Source organism: Xenopus laevis, chromosome 8S (assembly GCF_017654675.1).
Source record: "Xenopus laevis strain J_2021 chromosome 8S, Xenopus_laevis_v10.1, whole genome shotgun sequence".
Lineage (NCBI taxonomy): Eukaryota > Metazoa > Chordata > Amphibia > Anura > Pipidae > Xenopus > Xenopus laevis.
Window position 1 is genome coordinate 26,264,073 of NC_054386.1, and position 7,899 is coordinate 26,271,971.

Sequence of the window (7,899 nt, forward strand, 5' to 3'; positions counted from 1 at the left end):
TCATTTTACAAAATTTGGCAGGTTATGAAAGTTTGAAAATATTTCTCCTTATCTAAACTGTTTTTTTTTCAAAATTGTTACAAAGTATCTTATTTGCACCTATTCACTGTTCTGTGCTCTCTGCTAAAAGCCAATTAAGTGAGAAACTTTGTTTCTTTTTCTGGCTGTTTAGTGCAGAGAAAATAGGGACTTTCCAGTACAAATGAGGGACTGCAGGTTGAGCTGTCAAAAGAGGGCCTGTCCCTCTGAAAAAGGGACAGTTGGGAGGTATGCCCCGAGTAGTTGCACATTTTTTCTGAGCCTGATAGGCTGAAGGTGGCAGGAAGCCTATAAAAAGAGATGGAGATGGCAAGGCTGCAGGATCGAATGCATGCTTGCAATTAAATCCAAGATGTTGGAGGCTGGTGCTTAGAGGCGCAGTCTCTGGGCAGGTAAATTACTGGGAGGCATGTCTGGCTCTGTGGGTTTGGCTGGGGTGCAGCCTGGGTACGGGACAAAGGGCACTAGAAATGTGTGGCACTTTGCTTATCAAAAACCAGGCCATTGTCTCTAACAGCAGCGCTCTGCTTCATTCAGAACTACAAGTCCCACAATCTCTGCAGGCAAAGGATGTTGGAAGCTGTAGTCCAAAAGTACCAAAGCTGCACAGCTCCTGGCCTCAGGGACAGGTTACAGCCCTAGACTATATTTTCTATATAAATATATATATTATAATCCTCTGTGATTAGACTTGCCCGCCCCCCCTTTAATCCCATGTCCTGCAAGTCTAATTGTAAATCAGGGTAGATGCACGCTGCAGTGCATTGTGTGCCGCCATGAAGCACGCATTTGGGTGAAGCCAACAAACACCCTGGCACTGATGTGTAACTAGTGTGTGTGTGTGGGGGGGGGGGGGGGGTAAGTGGCACAAACTGCATTTGATGAGCACTCAGGATATGTGATCACTTATCTGGACACCCATTATCCAGAAAGATCAAATTACAGGAAGACTTTTCCCACAGAATTCTTATCTAAGAAATCTCATTTTAAGCAATGATTTCCTTTTTCCATGTGATAATAATACAGAACTGTTTGTGCTTGATCCCAGCTGAACTGCACAAATCCATGCTGGGGGCTAAATCATCCCATCAGTTTTATTTTGTTATGTATTGACTGTTAATATAAGGCCAGTAGATGGCGCTGTTACAAGCATCTGCCTCTATCTGTTCTTTCTCCCAATTCAGCCATGCTTTCCTCCTTAGTAAAGTTTGTTTTACTCCCAGCTGCTGTGAACATTTTCTGTACTACTACAGGGTCCAGAATATAATACTGGTGAAGAGGATGGGATGTACCGCATAAAAATGTCTACAACAACAAGATCCCAGTGAGTAAAAGGGAACTTAAGACACTTTATTATTCCCATAATGGTATTCCTGGGCCACATAGAGGAGTTTGACATTGCCAGGCCATCCTCCTAGGATTCCTATGCAGAGAGACTGCAATTCTTTCTAGAAGTAAATTAAGTGACAGACCCTTCACAGAAACAGTTCTGCTGAGTGTCATAGGCTCAAAGACTTACGAGATTGTTCGAATCTCTGGTATCCCCCACTAAACCCGGTGACTGCTCATTTGAGGAAATTATTAAGCAGCTTAAAAATCATTTTGCACCCACAACATCTGAAACTGTTAAGAGGTTCCACTTTAACAGACTCAGCCAGCAGCCAGATGAGAGTATTGCTGCTTGTATAGCACAGCTGTGCAGCTCTGCAGAAAACTGCAATTTTGGCAACAGCTTGGAATCCTTGCTAAGGGAGCGTCTTGTGTGTGGGGTCAGGGATGCAGCACTGCAAAGAAAGCTTCTAGCAAAGCACAACCTTTGCTTTGGCCCACGAGGAAGCACTTACTTATGAGGCTGCCTCTGCACATTCCAAGGAGATACAGGCCTCTTCCAGTTCAGTTATTGCACCAGAGCTGCAAGAAGTGTATAAAATGCCTGATGTTAAACTACAACCGGCATCAGCACAGGTATGAGATCCAGTAAAAGTAAAGTGCCACAGTTGTGGGGGAGGTCACCTGCGTGGAAACTGTCATTTCCAAAATGCTGTTTGTTATAAATGCAAGCGCCGCAGCCACATACAGAAAGTCTGCCGCCAAGTTGATAATTCACAGAGACACAAGCAAGCCAGAGCAACTCCATCTGGGGATGCAACCCATCTAGTAAAAATCCAAAATGACACTACTGAGAAGGAAGCAGAAGCAGATATTTATGTCTCAGAAATTATAAATAGTGTTGAAAATGAGCCAATACACAAAAAGCAATTCACTGATGTAATACTGCAAGGATCTAAATGTAGAATGTAGGTAGATACAGGCTGCGTCTATTGCTTCATTTCAGAGGAAACCTTCCATGCATTATGGCCCACCTATTTTACCATGTGAAGTTAGACTTGTGGATTACAATAAAAAGCCTGTGGATGTTGTGGGCGCCTGCTTTGTTAAAGTCCACTATAGAAAAGACAGAGGAAAACTATGCCTCATTATTACAAAAGGACACAGAGCAAGCTTATTAGGAGTAGAATGGTTTGAGCCCCTAGGAATTCAATTAACTGGAGTAAATTATGCAACAACAGACTCTTTGCAAAGTGTCCTCAAAGACTTTAGCAGTGTATTTGAAGAAGGGCTTGGCAAATTTAAGGGATCACCAATATCATTCCTGCTGGATCCCAAAGTTGTCCCAATACACATGAAGCCACAACTTGTACCATTTGCTCTCCGTCCAAAAATAGATGCAGAAATAGCTTGGTGCAACAACAGCGTTAATTACAGTAACCCGCCCAACTTGGGCCACCCCAATAGTGCCTGTACTGAAGCCAAATGGAGGATATGTGCTGACTATAAATGTACAATCAACAAGGCATTACAGGAACATCCATATCAAAATTCCTGCTGTCAATCAGATTCTCAGCACAGGAGCATTTAAAGCTACACGGTTGCAATTTGGAGTTTGCATTGCACCAGGTGTGTTCCAGAAATTGACGGTTGACCAATTTTCCAGCCTTCCAGGGGTGGTGCCATATTTTGATGATGTCCTCATTGGAGCAGACTCTATGGAATCATTAACTGAAAGGGTAAGAGCAGTATTACAGCGATTTGCAGATGCTGGGTTAAAACTTAACAAAGAAAAATGTGTTTTAGGAGTACCAAGTATTGATTTCCTAGGATACAAAGTTGATGCAAATGGGATACATCCGACAGATGCAAAAGTAAAAGCCATTCATGAAGCTCCAGTTCCCAAAAATAAACAGGAGCTGCAAGCATTTCTTGGCCTATTACATTTCTACCATTCCTTCTTGAAGGCAAAGCTGCTGTGGTTGAGACACTGCACAGACTACTGGACAAAAATGCTACCTGGAAGTGGTCAGCCCTGCATGAGCAGTCGTTCAAGGATGCCAAGAGACTCTTATCATCAGACAGTGTGCTAGTACATTATGATTTACATAAACCTCTTAACCTCACATGTGATGCTTCTCCTTATGGAATAGGGGCTGTTTTAAGTCATTCTGTAAGTGGTGGATGTGAGGCTTCCATTGCATTCTATCCACGGACCATGAGTACCACAGAGAGGAATCATGCTTAGATTGATAAGGAAGCTTTAGCCATTGTGGCAGGGGTAAAGTAATTCCACGAGTGTTTGTATAGCAGAAGTTTTGCTATTATTACTGATCACAAGCCATTATTGGGTCTTAAAAATAATGGGCCTTCTGCACAGATACTTTCTCCACTCATGCTGAGATGGTGTTTATTGCTAAATTCATATGACTATGAGTTGCAGTACCGCCCAGGAAAAGAAATAAGTAATGCAGATGCTTTAAGACATTTACCTGTATACACTCCTGATTTTCAAGTACCGTCCTTGTCTGAGGTCCTCATGCTAGAGTCATTACCTAGTCCCCCTCTACAGGCATCAGATATTGCCTGCATGACAGCTAACGACCCAGTATTGTCTCAAGTGTTGAACTGGATATGGAGGTGGCCAAAAATAAGTTTAAAGGAAAAGTTCTCACCTTTTGAGAAATGCCAACACGAACTCTCTGCATACAAAGGTTGCCTTTTGTGAGGAAATAGAGTGGTAATTTCCAAAGCAGGGCAAAACCATGTTCTGAAAGCCCTACACGAGAGTCGCCCAGGCATTGTAAATATGAAAGCCCTTGCTAGAAGTTATGTCTGGTGGCCTAAAAGGGATGAATGTGTCGAAAAATAGGTAAAAAGTTGTATTCCTTGCCAGACCAACCGCCATGCCCCTGCTAAGGCCTGGGTACATCCATGGGAGACGACGCAGAGCCCATGGTCTCAGCTTCATATTGATTTTGCAGGGACTTATGAAGGTCAGACATTCTTCCTTGTGGTTGATTCCTTTTCCAAATGGCTGGAAGTTGTTCGAGTGGCATCTGCAACCACCCATGCAGTCATTCAAGTGTTGCGGAAGTTGTTTGCCACACATGGACTCCCAGACACTATTGTATCTTATAACGGAGCACAGTTTACATCATCAGACTTCAGAGCATTTATGGAAAGTAACCTTATTCGTCATGTTACAACAGCACCATTCCATCCATCCTCAAATGGACAAGCTGAGCAAATGGTCCAGACTACAAAGGATGCATTAAAAAGGATAATTGATGGTGACTGGAATTATAGACTGGCAAAATTTTTGTTGCAGTAGCACATAACCCCTTCTGCTAGCACTGCAGAACTTTTGATGAACCGCCGGCTTAAAACCTGTTTAGACAGACTGTATCCTGACTTGGCTTCTGATGTACAAAATAAACCGGAAGATAAATTCCATAAAAATGCACAGGCCTCCACAGTGAGGATGTTTGAAGCAGGCAATAGTGTGTATGCCAGAAATTATGCACTTGGACCAAAATGGATACCAGCAGTCATCGTTGAAGCCACAGGCCCTGTCTCTTACAAGGTTAAGAATGCGGATACCTGTGTTATTCAAAGACATGTTGATCAGCTGCAGAGCAGACTAGGGGACAATGCTTGTCCTAACACAGAGGGTAACCATGGCCAGTTTGGATTGCATGGTGACTTAACTCCTCTAGCTTTTCCAGAGGAAGAAATTCCTGCAGCTGAACAGACAGTAGATGTACCTGAGGGGGTACCCACAGATACTAAGATCAATCCACAAGAAGAGGTTATCAGTGTCCCAATGGAGCTGCCCAAAAGGGTTGTTCAAAGGCCCCACCACCTAGAGGATTATGTTATCTAGGAGGGGTGTTATGTATTGACTGTTAATGTAAGGCCAGTAGATGGCGCTATTACATGTTAAACAGAGATGTGTCAGTCTGCTCTGCTGATAATTGTTTCCCAAACATCTGCCTCTCTATCTGTTTTTTCTCCCAACTTGTTGGCAGTTCAGCCATGCTTTCCTCCTTAGTAAAGTTTGTTCTACTCCCAGCTGCTGTGAACGTTTTCTGTACTACTACAGGGTCCAGAATATAATATATTTCATGTTTAAATTGCTTTTAGCTGACTGAAAAAGAAAAGGTCATTTTTTTCCTATTCATAAAGAGGTTCAATACCTAGTCCAAGTAGAGAGGACTAAGTTATTTAGGAGAATTCCAGTGGAAAAAAGATTGGAGAAATCCTATCCTTTCGCAAGTGACATAACAGCTTTTTTATATCATTTATAAGAGAACACAGAGATCTATCATTACTTAGACGACCTACTCCTTGTGGCAAGAGATGCGTATACTCTACAAACCAATCTCAGAAAGAAGTTTTGGCTAAGAAATGTGCAAAAGAGTCAGATGTTCCTTCTCAGAGGATGATATATTTGGGAGCCCAAATAGATACTCTTTTTGGCATGATTTCTCTTCCAGTTCAGAAGATACATAATTTTGTCTACCAGGTGACTCAGAGAAGCCGGCTTGTTCACGTCAGCCAGGAAGTTCATGAGCCTCCTGGGTCTCTTGACCTCAACTAAAGGTCTAGTCAAATGGGCCAAATTGAGGATGAGACCTATCCAGCTGTCTTTTCTGAGCCAATGGAACGCAGTGACTCAGAACTGGTCAGAAAAAAATTCAGATTACCCGGGACTGCAGGAAACATTAAGACTTTATTCAGGGAAACAACCCCAATTATGGAATGGGTTCAAAGGCACCTTCAGAATTTGACTGCTCAATATGTTCAGTGAGCCCAAAAAGAGGATGCGGATTTCCTCAGTTGGCATCTCCTACTCTTAGGAGAGTGGCAGTTGAACCAGAGGATCTTTGTGTGCATAATTTCCGTTTGGAATCGTCCACAGGTGGATTTGATGGTGACAGAATTGAACTCCAAACTACCAAAACACTTCTCCAGAGCTCCTTGTGAGGGCACGGCAGCTGTGGATGCCTTATCTCAGAGTTGGGAGGGCCTATTTGCATATGTTTTCCCTCTGGCCCCAATAATCCTGAAAGTCTTGAGCAAAATCCAAATAACCAAGATGGAAGTCATCGCTATCTGCCAGATTGGTGAGGAGACCCTGGTATCCACTTCTAAAGAGCCTTCTGGTGGCAGACCCATTGCCACTTCCACTATCCAAGAATCTTCTTCTTCAGGCAGATGGAAGCATCTGAAGCCAGATAGCCTTAAACTAATGTCCTAGATGTTGAGAGGAGGATCCTGAAGGAATATGAGTGCTCAGATTCAGTTATTAATACACTCATCAGAGCCAGAAAAATTAATACAGTGGAACCACAGACACCATCTTGAAAAGTGTTTGTGACACTCTGAGCAGCTGTTGAGAAGCTAAGCATCACAAATTATCAAGCAGAAAAATTAGCTTGGCCTGTAATGTAAACTCATGCTACAGGGCTGATTATTACATTCTGATGTTAGTTGCACTGGCTTCTGTGCTGCCATGTATTAATTATCTGTATTAATTACTAATCAGCCTTATATTGTGACATTTATATTCTATGTGTACTGTATATTGTGAGTGGGTCCCTAAGATCAGTAAGTGACAGCAGCACAGAGCATGTGCAGTTACTGGGGCATCTTTGTAGACCTTTGGATCTTTACTGCTAAAAGGTAGTGATGGGCGAATTTGCGTCTCGTTTTTGACGCCGGCGCCCGTTTTTTTCGGAAATTTTTTTTTTGATGCCGGCGAATTTTTGTCGCGAATTTTCGCGGGCGTTTCGCTAATTTATTCGCTGGCAGCGAATCGCGCAAATTCACCGCGAATTTGCGCCTGACGAATAAATTCGCCCATCACTACTAAAAGGCTGTGGTTGCCTTCGCTGGTACAGAAACCTAATGTACAACATGCCTACCCTACTTCTTTAGTTAGGCTTTAGTTCTCCTTTAAGTACACTTGTCAGCCATTTTAGAAAGGAGATGGTTCAATCACCCACTAAGATCTGAGAGATTCTTCAAAACAGTTCTCAGAATTAGACCTCCTGTCAAGGCTGTTCATCCAACCTGGGATCTCCCATTAGTTTTAAAATCTCTTGTGGCTCCACCTTTTGAGGTGTCTCTGTGGGCTGTCAACGTTAAAAACCTTTTTTTCTGGTAGCTCTCACATCAGCTCGGCGGATTAGTGAACTCAAGGCTCTCTCTGTGGAACCTCCCTATATTGTCTTTCATGATAAGAAAGTCTTTTAGACCGATTCTCAGTTTCCTTCCAAAATTTCATATAAACGAGCCCATTGATTTACCTGTATTTGAGCCGCCTCCATTTTCTCATGAAGATTTATCTGCATTACATGTTAAAATGTTTAGAGTTTTACAATAAAAGAACAGAGGATATCAGAAAATCCAGAATGCTATTCATTATTCCAGAAGGAAGAAGAAAGGGAATTGTGGTGGTTCCTGAGCACAACAAAGTCATAGCGGAGTTCGTGGTTTCAGAGATGGACAATGCCACTGCCCCCT

The 7,899-nt window shown here is 42.7% G+C and overlaps 1 pseudogene; it reads left to right on the forward strand.

Moving 5' to 3' along the window:
* The first annotated feature begins 2,234 nt into the window (after positions 1–2,234).
* On the forward strand, positions 2,235–3,461 carry LOC121397768 (annotated as a pseudogene).
* The last annotated feature ends 4,438 nt before the right edge of the window (positions 3,462–7,899 follow it).